This window comes from Ovis canadensis, chromosome 2 (assembly GCF_042477335.2).
Source record: "Ovis canadensis isolate MfBH-ARS-UI-01 breed Bighorn chromosome 2, ARS-UI_OviCan_v2, whole genome shotgun sequence".
Classification (NCBI taxonomy): domain Eukaryota; kingdom Metazoa; phylum Chordata; class Mammalia; order Artiodactyla; family Bovidae; genus Ovis; species Ovis canadensis.
The window spans coordinates 184,813,811-184,838,643 of NC_091246.1; the positions used below are offsets into that span (position 1 = coordinate 184,813,811).

Here is a 24,833-nt window from a genome sequence, read left to right on the forward strand (position 1 = left end):
GATACATGAACCACCTTTTTTCATCATCAACGCCTTTTTCTTAACAGGGCCTAATTCAGTAGAAACACCCTAGGCCTTGGTACAGAACAATCATTCTCTTGATTTTTGGAAAGATCTCTAGCTTTTCTTGGGTCTGATTCACCAAGGCAGAAGTCAGCTTGTATTATTGATTGATCTGAAGGTTTGGTCTCTCACGGGATTTGATAACATACTGCAACTATATTTTTTGCACATTAAAGAACTACTGAAGTTTTGTTTTTGCTTTGGGTAGGAGGCTGGACATGACAAAATATTTGTGATTCCATTTCTAGAGCCTAAGAGAGGTTAAATATTTGTTCCTTTGAGTCAATACAACTGTAAAGCTTGTGGATCTCAGAAGGGAATGCATAGCTGTCCTCTCTGTGGCAGGAAGAGTCTCTGAACCCTCCAGACTGGTGGTTATGATTTCAGTGTGCCTCATTCCCACCCTACTAGAGCATGTTTTCCCTTGGTCATGCTGTTTAATCTATATACATTCCCAGGTGGTGCTAGTGGTCAAGAATCCACCTGTCAATGTAGGAGACACAAGTGATGCTGTTTTGATCCCTGGGTGGGAAAGATCCCTTGGAGTAGGAAATGGCAACCCACCCCAGTATTCTTGCCTGGAAAATTCCATGGACAGAGGAGCCTGGTGGGGTCACAGATAGTCAGACATGACTGAGCGATTGAGCACAGCAGACACATATTTGCCAAATGACTATATTTACTTCCTTATAGACGTTGACATTAATGTTCTGGAGAACAGTGTAATTAGTGCTCCAGAAGAAATAGCACTTAAATCTGACAATTATAAGGTTTAGGTACTGGACAGTAGCTTGAGGCTTAACAGCTTCTGAGTAGTTTTTCCATCTTTCCTTTACTACCTGAAAGTGTCAGCTAGTCGAGAAAGACTGAGAAACCCACCAAAGCCAAGCTGCCTTTTCCGTTCATCTTCTGAGGGTCATTTTCTGAAACCTCATACATTATGTTCAGCCTGACACACCATCTAGCGGGACTTCCACTTTGGTCATGATGTACTCTTGCAACCCTACTCTTTGGAGTCTTTCTGGAAGCCTTAGAGTCACCTGGGACAAACTTTTTTTTCTGATATTTCTGTTTATATAATTAGGTAGAATGCCAGGGCTTGGCATCATTGGCTAACCAGCACACAATGCTTAGTAGCTGTTCAAGAAGTTGTGTTCGTGTTCCTTAACCCTTTGACTGATCTGTTCCAGAGACTTAGGGGACCCATCTGACAACCCTTTTCCATGAGCTAATTCTCTAGCTCCCTCCTGCAAGATCCCTCCAGACACATACACACACACTCACTCACTCTCAACTGGTCTTGACACTGTTCACTGGCTACAAGTGACTGGAGCCTACTCAAACCGGTCCCAGATGAAGGAGATGATTGAAGAATAGAAGAGGTTACAGTGGTGGAGGAAGTGGCAAGTGGCTGAGACTGCTCCTTCCATCTATCACTGGCTCCTAGGAACTCCTGTCTCAGACTTTATATATTGCCTTCATTTTCTTAGTTTTTCTCTGCAAAACAACTTTCTCTCTCAAGCTCCCCTTTTCTGCTTCCCAATTAGTTTACTTGTCAATAACTTGGTTTGCATGGTTCTAACTCCAACTCTGACTCTTGAGGAATATTTGGTTTAATCACACACCGTCAACTGCCTTCAGTCTTCATGTGCTTTTGCTGACAGTCTTAAATTTAGTAAGTGCCAAGAATCTGAAGCCTATTGACAATCTTCTGTAGTCAGAATCAGTTAAAGATAGTTGAAATTCTGAAACCTCATTGTGTCATTTACTAGAACTAGGTGACTTGCTTTATGATATCATTTTAAATCATCAATAGTTTCATTATTTGAGGATTTATTGAAGAAAAAATAACAGGAACCACAGAGAAATCGGAGAGGTTTTGCCAAATATTTTCAGGTAGAAATGAAATAAAGGAGGAATTTTTCCCTGTTTTGTTATGTCCTGAAAATTTTCCTGGGTAGGCTCTAACTCATATTTCAAATTTAAGTTAGCAATACAATTTGTATAATAGAAAATTACTTTTTTCTCCTTTACTAAATAAATGTTGAATAACCTTCTAAGAATATTTGTTGAAGACTATTTAATGATAAATCTGCCCAGGGTACCTGTATTTGTCAGGCTGGCTGTGGTTGCATCTAGCACTCAGAGCAAGTTCTGACTCATATTATCTCTAAATGCAATATTTAGGAATTGGCCCAGTTTCCTGTGTAAGGGATTTTAACCCTGGCTGCCCTGAACTTCTGGCTGAGTGTCTCCCCAGGTCAAGGAGAGCGTTGAGTAGAAAAGAAGCTATCAAAAAAGAGGGGTGGGAGAAAGGGGAGAGGCTGCAGCTGACCAGCCTTTGTCTCTGCCAGGATGACAACTGTCCCCCTGGACTGAGCAGAGGCTGCTCCTTTGCCAGGCTCGTCTACATTTTAGTTTGATTTCTTCCCAGCATGTCACTTCCCTGCAGAGTCATGGATTGCCTCTCTGATTTGGTTTGGCAGCATTAGTCTAAAGAACATGTTGGAACTTCCCTGGTGGTCCAGTGGTTGAGACTCAGCTCTTCCACTGCAGGCAAATAACCATGTCTTCACCAGGGATCTAAGATCCTACCTGACACATAGCTCAGTCAAAAGAGAAAAATTAAAGGACACGTTTAATGGCCTGGGCATGGTTATTTGCATGGTTTTGTTTTGTTTTGTTGGTAGCTGCTGACCTCTGTTAACACCTTGAGGCCTCGAGTCTGCTAAAGCTTTGCTTCTGCTTGGAGCCCAGATTCTCCTCCCAGACGCTTGGTGTTTGCAGTTGCTGCCCTCCAGACACCGTGCTCTTAAAGGTGTTCTAATTCAGGGCCACTGCCTGCTGTCAGAATGAATGCCTGTGATGGAGAAGGGAAGGTGGCAACCGCTCCAGGCAAGCTGTCTCCTGTGCTAATTCATCGCTGCCTTGTGGGGTCAGGCTTCTCTGCTCCCCAGGGCAGCGGGTCTCTAGGCGGGCAGTATCCGCACACTAGTGATGGATTGCAGTGTCTGGGAACTCCTGGCTGGAGCTGCTGTCCACTGCACTGAGAGCTACTGTCAGCAGAGGAGGCAGAGCGAGCAAAGAGTTCACCTTAGAAGCCGTGCACATTTTTTTCCCAAGGTTTGGTGTCACTTGTGATTAGTGTCGATGGTGCTTGGCCACGGGCCTTTGCTTCTCCTGACTTCCCTGGTGTCAAGGGCTATCCAGGCTCTTCTCCAGGTGATAGTTCAGACTGGCAGTTCTGATGTTCTCTTTGATTCCTCCAGTCCCCGCAGACTTAACACCCTCAGGCTCTCTCATTTCCTCTGGCATTGCATTACATTCTGGACAACATTCTCCCCTTAGCCAAAGCCTCTTTGTCTCACCCAGCAAGGACTGGAAAACAACAGTAGGGGGGCCAGTAAGTGGAGACTTCTGTGTGAAAAGCAATCTCCACACTTCATTTGGAGATGACTCTGCAACAAGGCGTTTTTCCTAAGGGAAGTAGATCAAAGCATTGTCACTTTGACAGATTTCTTTCTGTGATGATTTACATGGTGGTTTTCTGAGGTCCAGAAGTTCTTATCACTTGTAACTCCCCCCAAACTTGAAACATTTTAGATTGGAAGTTAAATAAAGAAAAACAAAATGAAACTGACAACCAAAAAGGGATCATTGGAATGCAGATTTCAGCCACCCTATAGGGTTCATTTTGTCTCATCTCCCTGAAACCACCTACTCACACCTTTTTCTCTGATATCCACAGATCCTACCTTTGTGCTGTGAAACATGTAGCTTAAATTATTACATAGCGGTAGGTCTTTAAGATTTTTAATACTGCAAAACTTTTTTTTCCGCTAAATTGGGGTGTAATGGCTTTGGGGGGAGAGGCCATATTTTACCTGGAATAACCTGAGAATGGTGTGGATTGAGTCTTGAGTGGTTTTTCCCAGATTCAAGTACAAACTCTGAAGAAAGCATGAGAAAAGACATACTATTGTAACAGCACTAATGTTATGAATAGCATTATTGACTTATTTATGCCTCCAAATCATTTTAGAAAGTGATTTGAGAAATCATCTTTCTCTGTCTTTATGCCTAGAAGAGGATTTTTTTTTTTAAGGTGAAGAAATGGCAGCAAAAGGAAAATGATATTAGAAAAATAAGATAAATAGAAAGTTTGATAATATATAATGAATATCAAAAGACACTATTCCCCTGCTGGAGATGAGTCACAAATTTAGTTGCAAATTTATCAGCAACCAAAACAAAGGGGAAATACAATCTGTTACAAACATTATGATGCCCATAAAATGAAAGCTTAAGTAAAAACACAGAATGCCTGCTGTTTATAGTTCTGAGATACCAGTACCTAAAACTCATGATTCCTGAGAAGGGCCACTGATGTTATTATTGTCAACACTTTGTCATTGCCAACATTTTCAAAAACACGCAAGTTTCTCAGCATCCCCCCAGCACATGATAGCTGGGGGTTTAATAGACGTATTAGTAGTAGCTCATACTTCAGTGGATGTTGTTCCATGACACTTCAAAACAGTTCATGATGCAGGAGTATTTTTCTTGCTGAAACCAATGGAACAAAAATTTGTGTGGTTTGGATGTCAATAAGCATTGGTAATCAACCCAGTGGAGGGCAGGTGTGACAAACTATTAATATCACTAAAGTTATGATTGTGTACTTGAGTAGAAGGTCATAAAATCTCCCCTAAGAGGAAGCCTGAATATTTGTATCAATAGTTAAGCAGGGAAAGTATCTCATTTGAAAGAACTGCCATGAAATTATTATGTAAATGTTCATGACCATGTGTTCCATAGTAGGAAAAAAAAAAGAAAGAAGTGGGAAAATATTATCCATAGCTGCAGATCTAGAAACAAGGAAAAGAATAAAGAGTAGAAAATGTTTGTTAGAGACTTCCCTGTCCAGTGGCTGAGACTCTGTGTTCCCAGTGCAGAGGTCTCAAGTTTGATCCCTGGTCAGAGAACTAGATTTCACCTGCTGCAAGTGAAAAAAAAAAATCCTGCATGCCTCAGTGAAGGTCTAAGATCTCACTTGCTGCAACCAAGACCCAGAGCAGACAAATAAATAAAATAAATTTTAAAAAGAACATGTTGGTTGATGATTCTCCGTGAACCCACGCTTTTAGGAAATTGGAGTGACAATGCTGGGTGGTCTCATAAGATTTCTGAATTTTGAGAGCTAGAGAGGAAAGCACATAACTTGAAGAATATTTACTAAATTGTGGTGGGTGAAGGGAAATAAAGTAGTTGCTAAAGAAAAGAGGGATAAAGGCTGATGAGAGGAGAGGAGGAAGGACCAGAAAAGAAAGAAGAGAACTGGGCAAGGAGAAGGAAAAAGAGGAAATGGGATGGACACGAGGAGTAGAGAGAGAAGAAATGGGGAAGAAAAAAGACATTCTAAATAAACCTCAAACAGTGGTCAGCAACTTGACTTTCATGCAAAAAGCTGTCAAGAGTAAAGGTTCCTCTTCAGTGCACGGAAGGTAAAGAGAAATGAAAGGGACTTTTCCTTACCTCTCCCATCAATCTTCTTCCTGCTTGTAGGTTTTCTCACACCCCACTGCGATAGTGGCTCACTGCAAGTGGTGGACAGTCCCTCCAGAGGCAGAGCAAGAGACACACAAGAGTTTGTGTTCCAGAGCACTGGTGACAGGGTCCAAAGGGGTTGGGTTATGCAAGGCCTTGCAAATGCCGATAAAGAGTACGGATTTTGCTTCATAGTCTAGATGGCAGCATTGCAGGGTTTTACAAAGGTGAACAGTGAGATCAATTTAGAAATATTCCTCTGGCAGCATTACAGAGTGCAGATTGAAGAGGGCACTTGCTCAATTCTGTCTCCAAATACTTTGAGATGAGCCCTCTGATTCCTGGCATTTCATACCACCTTGATTCTTGCATTGTCCATTGTTTTTCCAAGAATTCCCTTATAAAAGGTCAAAGTACACCAAAGACCAACAGGCCAGGCTCCTTTTTTCTGAAGCAGCATTTCAAATCAGCCTGCCATATCTGAAGCTTCCACATCCCAACTGAATTGTTCACTTGAATCCAGGGATGTGGAACCTGTGGATACAGGAAGGGAATAGGGGTGACTCTACTATGTTATTTTACATGGGGGACTTGAGCATCCACAGATTTTGGTATAGGAGGTGGAGGGAGGTCCTGGAACCAATCCCCACTGGATACCGAGGGATGATTGTGTGATAAGTCATTTCCTCCTCAAAAACTATCTTACGCTTCTCATTCCTAGTAGAAGGGTTCCTCATTAGCCCATGCCTCACTTGGATTTTACCCTGTCTTCAAGGTGCTTAAAATTCATCTTTCTCTGAATTCTCTTCTCTAGTAAATTTGGTCTAATTATTCCCTAAATAGACCCATAATATTGATGTTGTTTTCTCTTCTTAGGATTCCTTCTCCACTTTTCTCTTTTGACCCAATAAATACTCAGATTTTAAATCCATATCAAATGCTTTCATCACTAAGGAGGCAAAATAAATTACAAAAAGCCTGGTCTCTAAAGGCAAATGTGACTGGGTTCAATTCTAGATTTATTGTCAGCGAACAGGTAGTACAACGTCCCAGCCAGGATGCGGACTTTGATACACTTGAAATCCAGAATATTTCCATCACCATGAGGATCTCATGTTACTATTTTATAGGCTACATTTACTTTTTTCTTATTCCCCTCCTTGACCTGGCAATCAGTTATCTGTATTTCTATAATTTTGTGTTTTTAAAATGTTATTTAAATGGAATTATTTAGTATGCAACTTTTGAGAAAGATTTTTTTTTTTTACTCAGCATAATTCTCTAGAGATTCTTCCAGATTATTGCATGTATCAATAGATCATTCATTTTCACTTCTGAATTATAAATTCCATGGTATGGATGTAGCATAGTCTGGTTAACTTTTCACCGACTGAAGGACGTATGAACTGTTTCAGTTTTGTCTATTACAAGTATGACTGCTATGAACATTCTTGTACAGGTGTTTGCCTGAATGTATATCTTCATGTCTCTGGGAGAAATAGCCAAGAATGCAGTTGCTGGATTGTATGATAGTTGTTTGATTTTTGTTGTTGTTTTAAGAAACTGCTAAACTCATTTTCATAGTGATTGTATTATTTTTCATTTTTACCAACAATATATGAGTGATTCCATTTCTAAATATCCTCACTAGCATTCGGTGTTGTCACTACTTTTTATTTTAGCCATTCTGATAGGTTTATATTGAGATCTCATTGTAGTTTTAAGTTGCATTTAGTGGATAGCTAATAGTGTTAAACATCTTATCATGTACTTATTTTCTAGCTGTATAGTCTCCATGGTGAGATGTATCTCCAGGTCTTTTGGTCTTTTGCCCATTTTCTAATTGGTTGCTTTTTTGGTTGAATTTTCTTCTTATATATTCTAGTCCATTATCACGTATGTGGTTTACAAATATTTTCTCCCATTCTATAACTTGTTTTTTCATCTTTTTCACAAGCTCTTTCCCAGAGCAAAAGTTTTTTTTTTTTTAATGAACTCCTAATTTAAAATTCTTCCCTTTTATCAATTATCATTTTGGTGTCAAGTCTAAGAACTAGCCCTAGGTCCTGAAGCTCCTGAACATGTTCTCTTATGTTTTCTTGAAAAAGTTTTGTTAGCTTTGAGTTTTATATTGGTTCGTGATCTACTTTGAATTAGCTTTTTTATAAGAGGTGATACTTCAGGTGAGGGCTGTTTCTTTCTTTTTTTTTTTTTTTTTTGCTTTGATTTCCAATTGTTCCAGCACCATTTGTTGAAAAGGCCATCCTTCCTCCATTAAATTACTTTTGTACATTTGTCAAAAATCATTTGGGTGTATTTGTGTCAGTCATTTTCTGAGTTCTCTATTCTGTTTCATTGATCTATGTGTCTATTCCTCCATCAATGCCTTGGAGTCTTGGTAACTGGAACTGTGTAATAACTACTGAAGTCAAGTAGACTGATTATTCATAGAAGGCAATGGTAACCCACTCCAGTACTCTTGCCTGGAAAATCCCATGGATGGAGGAGTCTGGTAGGCTGCAGTCCATGGGGTCACTACAAGTCAGACATGACTGAGTGACTTCACTTTCACTTTTCACTTTTATTCATTGGAGAAGGAAATGGCAACCCACTCCAATATTCTTGCCTGGAGAGTCCCAGGATGGGGGAGCCTGATGGGCTACCATCTATGGGGTCACATAGAGTCGGACATGACTGAAGCAATTTAGCAGAAGCAGCAGCAGACTGATTATTACCACTTTATTCTTACTTGTCATATTTGTTTTAGCTATTCTAGTCCCTACACTGTTCTATATAAATTATAAAATAATTTTGTCCATATCTATAACAATCTTGTTAATATTCTGGTTGCGTGCTAAGTCACTAAGTTGTGTCCAACTCTTTGATGACCCCATGGATTGTAGCCCGCCAGGCTCCTCTGTCCATGGGATTTTCCAGCCAAGAATACTGGAGTGAGTTGATATTTCCTCCTGCAGAATATTTTGACTGAAATTACAGTAAACCTAAATGCCAGTTTTGGAAGAATGGACATCACTACTTTGCTAAATCTTCTAATCCATGACCACGATTCTCCACTTATTTTGATATTTTTAAATTTTTTTTCCATTAGCAGTGTATTATTTTTAATCTGTAAGTCATATTTATGTTTTGATCGACTTACATCTAAATCACTGTTTTTGAATGATTATAAACTTTATTGTCCTTTAAATTTTGTTTTCTACATGTTACCTTTCACTATATAGAAGTGCAGTTGATTCTTGTGTGTTGATCTTGTATTTCACGAGCTTGCAGAACTTACTAGGAGGTTTTTGTCAGGAAAGACTTCTTGGGATTTTCTAGGTAAGCAATTATGCCATCCCCAAATAGGCACAGTTTTACTTATTCATTTCCAGTCTGAATGCTTTTTATTTATTTCCTGGTTTTATTGCCCTGGCTAGAACTTATAGCACCATGTCAAATAAGAGTGATGAGCACAGATATCCCTGCCTTGTTCATGATCTAAGGGAAAATGTTGAATAATCCAGTCTTTCACCATTATACATAATGTTAGTTGTAAGTTTTCTGTAGATTCCTCTGTAGCTGAGGCAGTTCTCTATGTCTTATTTCTTTCTTTCTTCTTCTTTTTTTTAATCATCAGTAGGTACTGCAGACTAAATACATGTAGAAGATGCTTCGGAGGAAAGCATCTTTCTGTCTGAAAGAGGTCCAAGAAAGTTTACCAAGTTTTGCAGTTCAGAAGGTAAAGAGAAGTGGGATGTGGCTTCACAACAGTGGACTTGAAGATTAGTATATAGAACCTTGAAACTGGCATACTTCATCATGCCTGGTGTTCATAGTTGAGGCAACTCTGGCATTTCCCATTTTTTGGAAATCTTTCTCCACTGGACAAATGACCTGCATCTTACCCTCTCACAATGAAGCTATTTCTGTTGACCCATAGTTATATGCTGGGCTTCCCCAGTCACTCAGCAGTAAACAATCTGCCTGCAACGCAGAAGACGTGGTAGACACGGTTTTGATCTCTGGGTCAAGAAGATCCCCTGGAGGAGAAAATGGCAACCACTCTCTGGTATTTTTGCCTGGAAAATCCCATGGACAGAGGAGCCTGGTGGGCTATAGTCCATGGGGTCGCAAAGTCGAACATGACTAAGTGATGGCTGGATGCTGACTTTCTCATCTGTGAACATAAATCACAGATGGAAGACAAGTGAAGAAAACTCAAAATCTGAAAGGAAAAGGGGATAGGACTTTAGAGATCCTATAAATCAACTAAAAATTCTTCTTTCACAGAGTATATTTAACAAATAATATCAAGCAATAAGAGACTTAGCATTTGCATTGAATATATACATATATAAATATGTACTAAAAACTAGAAAAACAAAACTGAAATAATTAAAAATTATTGCTGTTAAGAGTCTTGAGACAGGGGTAAGTTGGGATGATGAGATGTTACTTTTGATTAAAAATCCTTTTGTTGTAAATTGAAACTAATATCATAAATCAGCTATAATTCAATAAAAAGAAAAGAGTGTGTATTATTGATGCCAGCAATTACATGTATGTATTATGTCTTTAGAAGAGTCGTTGCCCATCATTTTTTTTTGCTTATGTATTTGAAGGTTATAAAACTACTACTTAAAAATATCCTCTGATATTAATTTTATAAAAAGATTTGCTTTGGACAAAACTAAAATTTAAACTGCAAAACAAATTTAAAACAAATGAAAAGGATGCCAGAAGAAAACATAGTTTTATTTCTCTAATTTTTAAAGTTTGTAGATGAACCTTTATAAGAGGAGCATTTAACAAAATATATGGCATGTAATAGATGCTCAGAGAGCATTTGTTGACTGAATTGAAGTTGCGAGCGAGTTATTGAAAAAGTTCTAAACTTTCCCCCCTCATCCACATATTTCTTTGTTTTTGTTTAAATAATTTAGAACTTTCCACCTAGATTTTGGTTTGTATTTTTATTATTCTACTTTATTCACATCTTGTAAACTCAGCGGTTAACTCATTTTAGTGATCATAGCCCATTCTTTTAAAACCATGATAAAAAACACAATGTCTTCATTCTTTTTTTTTTTTTTTACTTTATTTTACTTTACAATACTGTACTGGTTTTGCCATACATTGACATGACTCCACCACGGGTGTATACAAGCTCCCAATCCTGAATCCCCCTCCCTCCTCCCACTCCATATCATCACTCTGGATCATCCCCATGCACCAGCCCCAAGCATCCTGTATCCTGTATCGGACATAGACTGGCACTTCATTCTTGAGTATTTAATTTTGAATAACTTTTCCATTGGCTGGTCTACATCTTTCAATAATTTTCTCAGAAACCATATTTGGGTATTAGACTTCTTATACTCATATACAAATATGTAAATATAAATGGATATCTGAGTATTAGATACTTGAGTTTTTGTAGACTTGAACAAAAAAGATCTTCACGACCTGGATAATCACAATGGTGTGATCACTCACCTAGAACCAGACATCCTGGAATGTGAAGTCAAGTGGGCCTTATGAACAAAGCTAATGGAGGTGATGATATTCCAATTGAGCTATTTCAAATCCTAAAAGATGATGCTGCAAAAGTGCTGCACTCAGTATGCCAGCAAATTTGGAAAACTCAGCAGTGGCCACAGGACTGGAAAAGGTCAGTTTTCATTCCAGTCCCAAAGAAAGGCAATGCCAAAAAATACTCAAACTACTGCAAAATTCCACTCATCTCACACCCTAGTAAAGTAATGCTTAAAATTCTCCAAGCCAGGCTTCAGCAATATGTGAAATGTGAACTTCCAGATGTTCAAGCTGGTTTTAGAAAAGACAGAGAAACCAGAGATCAAATTGCCAACATCCACTGGATCATCGAAAAAGCAAGAGAGTTTCAGAAAAACATCTATTTCTGCTTTATTGACTATGCCAAAGCCTTTGACTGTGTGGATCACAATAAACTGTGGAAAATTCTGAAAGAAATAGGAATATCAGACCACCTGACCTGCCTCTTGAGAAACCTGTATGCAGGTCAAGAAGAAACAGTTAGAACTGGACATGGAACAACAGACTGGTTCCAAATAGGAAAAGGAGTACATCAAGGCTGTATATTGTCATCCTGCTTATTTAACTTATATGCAGAGTACACCATGAGAAATGCTGGGCTGATAGAAGCACAAGGTGGAATCAAGATTGCCGGGAGAAATATCAATAACCTCAGATATGCAGATGATACCACCTTTATGGCAGAAAATGAAGAACTAAAGAGCTTCTTGATGAAAGTGAAAAAGGAGAGTGAAAAAGTTGGCTTAAAGCTCAACATTCAGAAAACTAAGATCATGGCATCTGGTCTCATTACTTCATGGTGAATAGATGGGGAAACAGTGGCAACAGTGGTTGACTTTATTTTTGGGGGCTCCAGAATCACTGCAGATGGTGATTTCAGCCATGAAATTAAAAGACGCTTACTCCTTGGAAGGAAAGTTATGACCAACCTAGACAGCATATTAAAAAGCAGAGACATTACTTTGCCAACAAAGGTCCATCTAGTCAAGGCTATGGTTTTTCTAGTAGTCCTGTATGGATGTGAGAGTTGGACTATAAACAAATCTGAGCACCGAAGAATTGATGCTTTTGAACTCCAGTATTGGAGAAGACTCTTGAGAGTCCCTTGGACTGCAAGGAGATCCACCAGTCCATCCTAAAGGAGATCAGTCCTGGGTGTTCATTGGAAGGACTGATGTTGAAAGTGAAACTCCAATACTTTGGCCACCTGATGCAAAGAGCTGACTCATTTGAAAAGACCCTGATGCTGGGCAAGATTGAGGGCAGGGGGAGAAGGGGACGTCAGAACATGAGATGGTTGGATGGCATTACCGACATGATGGACATGGGTTTCATGATGGACAGGGAGGCCTGGCGTGCTGCAGTTCATGGGGTCACAAAGAGTCGGACACGACTGAGTGACTGAATTGAACTGAACACTCATATCTCTATTTATCTATATTTATATATATAAAACATTTGTGGCATTTCCATACAAATGGCAGTTGGATGAATATCTTTGTGTAACAGCTTTTTGCCTAAATCTCTATACTGTCTTTTTATTTTCATGTTATATAAGGGCAATATGCCTTTAGCTAGAATATGGTTCTTTTATGCTTTCCCTGTTGATCCTTGGATGCTTGTAGGGTTCTTTCTCTAGATTTGAAATTGAAAACTTTTATCAAGAAGTCTATTTTCATTAAAGTTTTCAAATTCTTTGTGAGCACCTTTTGATTTGCCAAAATGAGGTAGGACAAGTCTCAAATTGAGTATCACCAGCTGTTCATCTTCTCAGTTTGGAAGTGCTTTGTTTTTCCTTTTAAGAGAAAGAGTATTTTTGGATAAGTGAAAGCGGCTTTCAAATGTACTAAGGTTTGTACAGAATCATTATGTCATTGAAGGATATAAACTCCATAGCTATGGTATATTACCATGGCTTATCAACAGGATAGCTTTTCCTTTAGTTAACTACCCATATGAGAAGCCAGTATATACAGAATCACTGTGATTTCTAGTCCATGAAATGTGTTCAAGGCATGCCCAAGGAATTGGATAATATGTCAGTAAGTGGAAAAGAAAGAAAATACCAAGAAGCCTTATGTACAGTTTAACATAATTGAAAACTCTTTTAGTTTGAACGTCCCTGATAGTTTTGGTACTTTCAGAGTATCTTTTTGCCTTTCACTGAGTCAAAAATAAATTCAACAAAGGCAAAGATAATACCCACTAATTGTCTGCAGCCCATGGAGTGGGATACATCCATGGTACTCAGTTGGTTTTGACTGACAGATGTGCTTTTCATTCACTTGGATAGGTATTATTGAAGAATGTCCCAGCTTGAATCCAAGCTGCATTTACCTAGGTTGTTAGGTCTAAGTCGCATATATTTCAGGCTCATTTTAAAATGTCATATGGATAGATACATTGAGCCTTGTGGCCTTTTATTGTGAAGTTCGTAGGACCTTGCTACTCACACTATGATTTGAGGACCAACAACATCGAGATCACCTGGGAGCATGTTAACAATGTAGAACCATATGTTCTGCATGTGTGCATGCTCAAGTTATGTCCGACTCTTTGTGACTGCATAGACTGTAACCCACCAGGCCCCGCTGGCCATGGGGTTTTCCAGGCAAGAATACTGGAGTGGGTTGTTATTTCCATCTCCAGGGGATCTTGCTGACCCAGGGATTGAACCCGCTCTCCTGTATTGGCAGGCAAATTCTGTACCACTGAGCCACCCTCATGTTCTACTGGATTAGATACTACACATTACATTTTGACAATCACTGTTCTTGGAGTTTCTTACAGCAAATACATCCTAAAGAAAGAACTGAAGTATGTACAGACTGTTGCCCAAACTCATGGCTTGGATTTGATGAACTTGATCATTTTAACTGGGGGAAGATAAAATCTGCGTGGGCTTTGAGTTCAGCCATCTTCTGCAGCTTTGACTCCTATGAGAGATAGCTCTTGAGTTCTTGGCTGTGCAAACATACCCATAACATTGGCATTGGTGGACACGCTGGCATCAGTGCTGGGCATCATCTGCATAGCTGCTGCTCTTGGCTTTGCAGCAACAAGAAGCTTCAACCCGGTGAGCTGAACGAGAAGAGAGGAAAAGTGCTGTAGGCTTCCTTTTGCCAAGAAGGCCAGTTTTTGGAGCACAATCTCACTTTCTATCTCAGAGGAAATGGAGCCATCAGATGGTTGGCCTGTCATTTACAAAATTGCTTTCATCTGCATCCATTTTTTCCTTATTTTCTGTCCTGATTTCATGACTTTTTGCTTTCTTCAGGATCATATGCTGTTATTCATCCCGTTAATTTCATGTATCTTTAATTCCTCTTGAAATACTGATCTCCTTGAATTAACTTTTAAATCTATATTTCTCTTAAAACAATAGTTCCTTTGATTCACCTTCTGTGCTAGTAGGCTCTCTTTCTCCTTTTAAAAAAATTAAGTGCTTTTATTATTTTGAAGTGGGCCAGGAGTATGTTTTTCCTTGTAATGTTATTTTTTCTTTAATGTATTTATATTTTTTCCACAGCTTTATTAAGATTGTAATTGTAACATAACAATGTGTAAGCTTAAGGTGTACAGCATAGTGATTTGATATATTTGTTATTTTTAAAGATATCCTTCTTAAAAAGTTATTGCAACTATTACTTTTATTTCTTTATTTTTCATTTATTGTCACTGATTTTTAAAGCTGTGGTATATACTATAATGTAGAAAAATTGCAAAATAATTATGCATGAATGACTAAATAATGTAAGTTTTACTGTTCTTCAGTTTTAGAAGAATAGAATCATGTTGTATGTAAATATATATATATATCTTAATTTTTTACTCATGTGTATGAGATTCATCCATAATGTTAGTTTCAGCTAATTGTTCATTTTTACTACTGTATAATATTTTATTGTATGAATATATCACAGTTCACTTATCCATTCTTCTCTAAATGGACATTTGATCTGCTTCTAGTTTATAGCTATTATAAATAATGTTTCTATTAACATATCTGTACAAATATCTAGGCACACATTTTTGTAAGAGTTGCTATATGGTATATTCCTGGGATGGAATGCTAGGTCATAAGTCACATATCTTTAGTTTACTAGATAATGCCAAATGTTTTCCTTTTCATTAACTATATTTAGTGTGTTCCTTTTCTCAGTATCCTCACCAACAGTTGATAGTGTCAGACATTTTATCCTTTCCCAAGATAGTGAGTGTGTAATGCTATTTCATTGTAGTTTTAATATTTATTATCCTGATTACACATGAAAATATGCTTTTTATGTATGTTGACTAGTTAAACTCTTTTTGTATAAGTGATTATTCAGTTTCAGTACAGTTCAGTTACTCAGTCATGTCCAACTCTTTGCAACCTCCATGAACTGCAGCACACCAGGCTTCCCTGTCCATCACCAACTCCCAGAGCTTGCTCAAACTCGTGTTCATAGAGTCAGTGATGCCATCCAAGCGTCTCATCCTCTGTCACACCCTTCTTCTCCTGCCTTGAATCTTTCTCAGCCACAGGATCTTTTCTGATGAGTCAGTTCTTCACATCAGGTGGCCAAAGTACTGGAGTTTCAGCTTCAGCATCAGTCCTTCCAATGAATATTCAGGACTGATTTCCTTTAGAATTGGCTGGTTTCTTCTCCTTGCCAAAGGGACTCTCAAGAGTCTTCTCCAACACTACAGTTCAAAAGGATTAATTCTTTGGTGCTTAGCTTTCTTTATGGTCCAAGTCTCACATCCATACATGACTACTGGAAAAACCATAGCTTTGACTAGATGTACCTTCATTGATAAAGTAATACCTCTGCTTTCTAATATGCTGTCTAGGTTTGTCATAGGTTTTCTTCCAAGTAACAAGCATCTTTTAATTTCATGGCTGCAGTCACCATCTGCAGTGATTTGGGAACCCAAGGAAAGAAAGTCGTGACTGCTTTCATGCTTCCCCATCTATTTGCCATGAATCTGTTTCTTGAATGTTGTTTTAAGCCAGCTTTTTCACTCTCCTTTTTCACCTTCATCAAGAGACTCTTTAGTTCCTCTTCACTTTCTGCTATAAGTGTGGTGCCATCTGTATATCTGAGGTTATTGATATTTCTCCTGGCAATCTTGATTCCAGCTTGTGCTTCATCCAGTCCAGCAATTTTGCATGATGTACTCTGCATATGAGTTAAATAAGCAGGGTGACAATATACAGCCTTGACATACTTCTTTTCCTATTTGGGATCAGTCTGTTGTTCCATGTCCAGTCCTAACAGTTGCTTTCTGACCTGCATACAGATTTCTTAAGAGGTAGGTCAGGTGGTCTGGTATTCCTATCTCTTTCAGAATTTTCCACAGTTTATTGTGATCCACACAGTTAAAGGCTTTGGCTTAGTCAATAAAGCAGAAATAGATGTTTTTCTGGAACTCTCTTGCTTTTTCCATGATCCAGCAGATGTTGGCAATTTGACCTCTGGTTCCTCTGCCTTTTCTAAAACCAGCTTGAACATCTGGAAGTTCATGGTTCATGTATTGCTGAAGCCTGGCTTGGAGAATTCTGAGTATTACTTTACTAGTGTATGAGATGAGTGCAATTGTGTGGTAGTTTGAGCATTCTTTGGCATTGCCTTTCTTTGGGATTGGAATGAAAACTGACCTTTTCCAGTCCTGTGGCCACTGCTGAGTTTTCCAAATTTGCTGGCATACTGAGTGCAGCACTTTTGCAGCATCATCTTTTAGGATTTGAAATAGCTCAGCTGGAATTCCATCACCTTCACAAGCTTTGCTCGTAGTGATACTTCCTAAGGCCCACTTGACTTCACATTCCAGGATGTCTGGCTCTAGGTGAGTGAGCACACCATTGTGGTTATCTGTGTCATGAAGATATTTTTTGTATAGTTCTTCTGTGTATTCTTGCCACCTCTTCTTAATATCTTCTGCATCTGTTAGGTCCATACCATTTCTGTTCCTTACTATGCCCATCTTTTCATGAAATATTCCCTTGGTATCTGTATTTTTCCCATTCTATTGTTTTCCTCTATTTCTTTGCATTGATCACTGAGGAAGGCTTTCTTATCTCTCCTTGCTTTTCTTTGGAACTCTGCATTCAGATGGGTATATCTTTCCTTTTCTCCTTTACCTTTAGCTTCTCTTCTTTTCTCAGCTATTTGTAAGGTCTTCTCAGACAACAGTTTTGCCTTTTTACATTTCTTCTTGGGAATGGTTTTGATCACCGTCTCCTGTACAATGTTACGAACCTCTGTCCATAGTTCTTCAGACACTCTATCATATCTAATCCCTTGAAACTATTATTAAATCTATTTGCCCATTAAAAAATGGATGGCTTATTTCTTATTAATATATAGAAATCTTTTTTATAGTATTTTTTTACTGCAAATACCTTTTACCAGTCTGAACTTGTACTGAATACATTATCTTTGTGAACTTAAATTTTAACATTAATGCAGTTGAAAGTTTTCATTTATGGATAGCACTTTTTGTGTCTTATTAAGGAATTGTTTTTAACTAGAACTTCTGAAGAGTTATTTTTAAATCTTTAAACTGCCTGAACATGATGACTGTGTATGTATGAGGAAATAATAGTTCATCTTAATTTCCTTCTGAGTGAATATCCAGTTATCTAAGAATTATTTCTTGTAATGCTGTAATTTTCCCCTTTCACAATGACACCTCTGTCATATATCCAGTATCTATTATGAATAAGTCTATTCTCTGCCCTTTATTACATTGCTCTATTTGTCTATCCATTCTTACCATAGTTTAAAAATAATTCGAACATACAGTAGAGAAAGCCCTTCCAACTTATTTTTCTTCTTTAAAAGAGTCTTGGTTATCTTTGGTCTCCTTGTATGAAGTTGGCCAAAATGTTTGTTTGGGTTTTCTAGTAAGGTGTTATGGAAAAAATAGAATGAACTCTCTGGCCAACCTAATACTTCAATATATTTTAGAATATACTTTTCAAATTTTGTAAAAGTAATCTGACTAGCATATTGGACGGGACTGAATTAAATCTAAATCAATTTGAATATAATTGACATTTTTAATGATGTTTTAATCTATTACTATCTCTCTCAACACATTTCAGCAAAACTTATGTATGCGTCCTGTGCGTGCTTACTCGCTTCAGTCATGTCCAACTCTCTACGACCCCATGGACTACGGCCCGCCAGACTCCTCTGTCCATGGGATTCTCCAGGCAACAGTACTGGAGTGGGTTGCCATTTCCTTCTCCCAAGCTTATGTGTGTGTGTGTGTGTGTATACATATATACACACAAATATGTATATATAATATGTTAATACAGTTTACATGTATGAATATATGTATATATAAATATATATTAAAGATGCTACACATTTAGCATGTTTTTACATTTGATGCTATTGTCAATGGCATCTTCTTTATAATTTTATTTTCTGGTGATTTGTTCTGATATTCTAAATAGCTGTTTTCATAAACTGATTTGGTATTCCGCAAGATTGTTATAATCATATATTATTTTAAATAATTCATCTGTGGATTATTTTTGGATTCTATACATATGCAATCATATCATTTGTATGTAGACACCACTTTTATTTTCCTTTTCAATTTCTTATACATTTTAAAATAATTGAAATATAATTGAAAAAATTGTAAGATATTTAAAGTATACAGTGTGATGGTTTGATAAATGCATACATTGTGAAAGGATTCCCACCATAGAGCTAATTTATACCCATCACCTTACATATTTACCCCCACTTTTTTTAATGAGAATACTGAAGTTCCACTCTTAGAAAGTTTCACTTATTCAATACAGTATTATCACCTATGGTGACTACATTAAACATTAGGCCCTCAGACATTATTCATTTTATAACTGAAAATTAATATCTTCTTATCAGCCTCTACCTAGTTTCCTCACCCCTATCTCCAGGTGCTGGCAACCATCATTCTCATCTCTGTTTCCTATAAGTTCATTTCATTTTAAACTCACATGAAAGTAATACCATACAGTATGTTTTTCTCTGTCTGGATTATCTCACTTAGCATCATGACCTCCACATTCATTCATAATATAGCTAATGGTAAAAACGCTTTCCTTTTTAAAGCTCAATAATATTCCATTGTATATGCCACATTTTAAAAATCCATTAATCCATCAATGGACATTTAGGGTGTTTCTATACTTTGGCTATTCTGTACAATGCTGCTGCAAAGTACAGATATCTCTTTGCGATAATGAGTATTAGTTTCCTTTGTATATATACCTTGAAGTGAGATTTCTAGATCATAATGTAATTCTATTTTTAATTTCTTAAGGAACCTCCAAAGTGTTTTCCAGAGTTCTTCACCAGCTTGCATTCCCACCAACATTGTATGAGGGTTCCCTCTTCTCCACATGTTTGTCAGCATGGTTGAGGATATGCTAAAACCTTTCAGTGTCCCAGAGGATGGAAGTCAGCAGTTGGATGCAGGCTAGTTAAAGGTTGACCCTCTGGCAATAGTTGGGAAAGTGTGCAGTCTAACTTCTTTCAGGGAAAGAGTGAGAGATGGGCATTTTTGCCCATTCCCTCTGTGCTGAGCCTGAGGATATAGTCACCAGAGTGGGAGTGCTGGTGTGTGTGTGTTCAATTGTGTCTGACTCTTCATGACCCCATGAACAGTAGCCCCCCAGGAACTTCTGTCCATGGAATTTTCCAGAGATGAATATTGGATCAGGTTGCCATTTCCTACTCCAGGGAATCTTCCCAACCCTGGGATCAAACCTGCATCTCTTGTGTCTCCTGCATTAGCAGGAGAATTCTTTACCACTGAGCCACCTGGGAAATGGGGAGTTCTTTTGCACTGGTAAAAATCTGCTTCTTTGTTTGCTCTATTCCTGTGGGACTTGTGAATGTTTAAACCTATTTTGTTATCAAAACTAGGTTATCTGGGGGCCTTAATGTTGGGGTGCTATATGTGTAGACAGGCTTTTTCCAAGGAGGTGCTGGCAACTTGGTTTTACTATTGGAATGAACAGGAAAGAGGAGGGAAAAGTGCCCACTGACTCTTTTGGGCTCCCAGACCATCACAGTATGTAGGTGTGTGCTAATTAGAAGCTAGACTTTCAGGCAGCAGCTTATAAAGTATGTAGTCAAACCTCTTCAAGGGGTAAACTGAGTGACAGGCATTTTTTTTTTATTTCCCCAAAGGAGTCTAGTATATCTTTTGATTTGTTATTCATACTTATGTTATTTATTCATTTATGTTATGGCTTTAAGGATTTTTTCCTCCAAAACTTACTCATTCACATTACAAATATTGAAGGAAAATTGCTTCACAATATTGTATTGGTCTCTGCCATACATCAACATGAATCAACCATAGGTATAACATGTGTCCTCTCTGTCCTTAATCTCCCTTCCATATCTCACCCCTTCCCACTCCTCTAGGTTGTTACAGAGCCCCAGTTTGAGTTCCCTGAGTCATACAGCAAATTCCTATTGGTTATCTATTTTATGCATGGTGGTGTGTATGCTTTCATGTTAATCTCTCCATTCGTCCCACCCACTGCTTTCTTCTCCTCCCCCATGTCCATAATTCTGTTCTCTATGTCTGAGTCTCCACTGTTGCCCTGTAAATAGGTTTATCAGTATCATCTTTCTAGATTCCATCTATAGATAACATCTATAGATAACATCTATATAATGTTAATATACAATATTTATTTTTTTCTTTCTGACTCTTTCTGGCTCCTTCTGTGCTGAGAACTGGGGCATACCATCTGGGAGTGCTTGCAAGCCCTTTAACAATTGCTTCTTTTTCTGCTATGGTCCTGCAAATGTAAGTCCTGTTGGCTTTCAGAGCTAGGTGATTTGGGAACCACAGTTAGGTAGTAGTTTTCAAAGTTGGGGCTCTAGTTGTGTGTTCCAAGCCCTTGGTTTCTGAGGAGAAAGCTGGGAGTTTGGAGTGCCTTCCTGATAACGGCGCAATGCTTGGGGTAGGGTTTATGGCGGGAGTGTGTCAGCCTTTTCTACCCATTTTGGTGTGGGTATTTTCTCCATCAGCTAATATGTAGGACTCACTCATGTAGCTTCTGGATTTCTCTCGAGAAGAAATTGTTCTGAATTAGATATCACCACTGACTCAGTGGACATGAGTTTGAACAAACTCTGGGAGCTAGTGAAGGACAGGGAAGCCTGTAGTGCTGCAGTTCTTATGGTTACAAAGAGTCAGACATGACTTAGCAAACGAACAAGAGCAACAAAGCTGTATGTATATTCAAGTATTCTGGAGAGAAGGGAAATTCAAAAGCCTTCTGTGTTGCCATCCCAGCCTGAAAATCCTCAATTCTTACACATTTTATTTCTTTTTTTAAAAAATTTTACCACGTTGGGCTAAATCTCCAACACAATCCTTTAATTTTAAAGGGTGATAGTGAGAATCCTTGTTTTATTTTTGTTCTAAAAGAGAAAGATTTTAAATCTGATGTTTTGCTAAAGTTTTTTAAAGTTTTCTTTTTCTTGTATATACTTTTAATTGGATTCAGGAAGTTTCTTTCCGAATGGATTCCCAAGACTTTTCCTTCTTTTTTTTAATGTGGAAAAATTAAATTGTAATAAAGGAATTGGAAGATAATGCAAACATTTGGAGAGATATTCCTTGCTGTTGGATGGAACAATTAATTTAATGTAAGAAAAATATTGATTCTCCCCAAATAGTTGATGTAAATTCCATAAAATCAATGTAACCCAAATCAGAATTCCACTTAACTCTTGTTTGGGAAGTTTATAAATTTAACCTGCAGTTGATACAGAAAAATAAAGGTCTGCCAGTAGCTAAAGAAATTCAGAACTTTCCCTACCAGATATCAAAAAATACTATATAAAACTGTACTGATAAAAAAGGCATAATGAGGGTATAAGAAGAGACAAATGACCTGGTGGAACTGAGACTAAAGCTTGGAGAGTTTAGCTGACATTGTCAGTATGCTGTCATTGTCCTTTGTCATTCACCACTCAAGCACACTCCAAACTTACTATTTCTTTTTTTTTTTTATGTTCAATATTACTTTATTAAATAAAACCAGGTAATCATAGAGAAATATACACATATTGTGATTCTATATAATAAAAGAACATTTTTAAAACAGATAATTGAGATTTATTAATACATGTTTTAAAGTGATGAAAGAAAATAACCTACAGCTCAGATTACTGCACCCAGCAAGCGTAAGTAAAGTCGCTCAGTTGTGTCTGACTCTTTGTGACCCCATGGACTGAAGCCTACCAGGCTCCTCTGTCCATGAGATTTTCCAGGCAATAGTACTGGAGTGGATTGCCATTTCCTTCTCCAGGGGATCTTCCTGACCCAGGGATCGAACCTGGTTCTTCTGCATTCTAGACAGATGCTTTACCGTCTGAGCCACCAGAAAAGTCTAGCCAGGATCTCACTCAAATATGAAGGAGAAATCAAAAGCTCTACAGACAAGCAAAACTTGAGAGAATTCACCACCGCCAAACCAGCTCTCCAACAAATGCTAAAGGATCTTCTCTAGACAGGAAACACAGAAAGGGTGTATAAACTTGAACCCAAAACAATAAAGTAAATGGCAACGGGATCATACTTATCAATAATTACCTTAAATGTAAATGGGATGAATGCCCCAACCAAAAGACAAAGACTGGCTGAATGGATACAAAAACAAGACCCCTATATATGTTGTCTACAAGAGACCCACCTCAAAACAAGGGACACATACAGACTGAAAGTGAAGGGCTGGAAAAAGATATTCCTTCTTTAAAATGAATGAATGTTAAATTTTATTGAGCCTTCTTTCAGAAACTACTGAAATCATTGTATAACTATTTGGCAATCTATTACTAGGAGGAGTATACCAATTGATTTTCCAACGTTAAAAACAAAAATTTGCATTAAACCAGTTTTTTTGATAGATTAATGAGAATACTATCTTTGAATACAGTGTTGGATTTTCAACACTGGGCTGGTCTGGTCAACCCCTACTTCCCCCAGTTATTAGATGTGGGCCTGGCCTTACGGTTGGTAGGTGGCTCTCTGCAGCTGAGGTGGACCCTGCAGGAGCTGACAGATGAAGATTGTCTGCTGACTGTTTTTCCCACAGCTGGACAGCAGGTCCTCTAAAGAAGGATCTGTGCCAGATGGATGTATGTTTATTTTCACACATTATTATTAAATCTGTACATTTCCTCTGATTTCTACATTATTTGTAGCACACATATTTTGTAGTGTAGTATCTTTTTTTTTTGTTACTATTCAATAAAAAGGCTTCCCTGGTGGTTCAGATGGTAAAGAATTTGCCTATAATGCAGGAGACCTGGGTTTGATCCCTGGGTTGGGAAGATCCCCTCGAGGAGGGCTTGGCAATCCACTCTAGTATTCTTGCCTAGGAGAATCCCCATGGACAAAGGAGCTTAGGGGGCTACAGTCCATGGGGTCGCAAAGAGTCGGGCATGACTGAGTGACTAAGCACACACACGTTCAATAAAAGCTCATTAAAAATTTTTAAATTATGATTTCTTCTTTGATATATTGGTATAACAAGAAGTATTTAATTTCCAAAATATATAGTGTTTTTATTAGTTACTTTTGTTTTGATATTAAATTTAATTATAATGTGGTTGTAAATATAATCTGCATGATTTCATTCCTTTAAAATTTGAGACTTAAATATGTCCCAATATTAGCTGTTTTTGTCATTGATGTGCTTAAAATGAATGTGTATTCTGTAGCTGTTAGGTGTTTCATACTTTAGAGTCTCTAAGAACCATCAAAAAGCCTACTTATCTATCTGCTAGTGATTACTATTGGTTCCTTTCCTTACTACCCTTTAAAATTCATATCCTTTGGAGTGTTGAGTCACTGAAGCCTTCAGTTTGAATATGAGAGTGAGGGAGAATGGGGTTTGTGGTCAAGGAGGTAACAGATGGAATCTATTGCCATGCGGTACTGTGAGGGGGGGAGATCTGTATGGATCTCTGTGGAGGATGGAGAAAACAAATGCCTGAATAAAAGAAGAAAGGGAGTTTTCAGGATATGAGAAAGAAGAAAACAAAGTAGGAGGGAGATAGGAGTGCTTGGAGGGCAAACTCTGCTTACAGCTACCCTGCTTTCTTCTTTCTGGAAAACATGTGTTTCAGCCATGTAACAACTGTGAATTTTTATTTGGCAATAATTTTGTTAAAATAGTGTTTCCAACTTGGGACACCCTTCAAAAACTATGAGGCAATTATCCAAAAAAAATAGCTGAAGTATTAAAGTATCTGAAATACTTTGTTCATCCCCATCTTTTGTTGAACTAGTAACAATAATTCACTTGCTGGATGGATTTTCCTCCCAGTGTTTTCCTGTGCTTTCATTCTGCCTGTATTCCTGCATCCCTCCTTCAATTCCACCATCTTCAGGAGGGAAGAGAAAAGCAGAAAGAGGAAAACAGGGAGTATTTCTGACTTTAGGAAGTCTGAGATCACTTCAGGTAAAGGTGAAATATTTGGGAGAAGTAGACTTTCAGAAGAGTAGAACTTTTCCCACATAGAAAAATTTTCCAACTTGGAAGAAGGTAAGAGCAGGAGAGATAGTGAGAGCAGAGTTTGGTGGGTCCCAGAGAGAAGGTTTTGCTTATTGTTCCTCTGCTAGTA

General features: G+C 38.0%; 1 long non-coding RNA gene across 2 annotated transcripts in view; it reads right to left on the reverse strand.

The window, feature by feature from the left end:
* LOC138434019 (uncharacterized) overlaps positions 1–5,729 on the reverse strand; it is a 67,124-nt gene extending 61,395 nt beyond the window's left edge. For both annotated transcript variants that reach the window (XR_011254613.1, XR_011254612.1), the window contains exon 1: positions 5,599–5,729. This is a non-coding gene — a long non-coding RNA (uncharacterized lncRNA). The remainder of the gene's footprint in view (positions 1–5,598) is intronic.
* Positions 5,730–24,833: the final 19,104 nt, after the last annotated feature.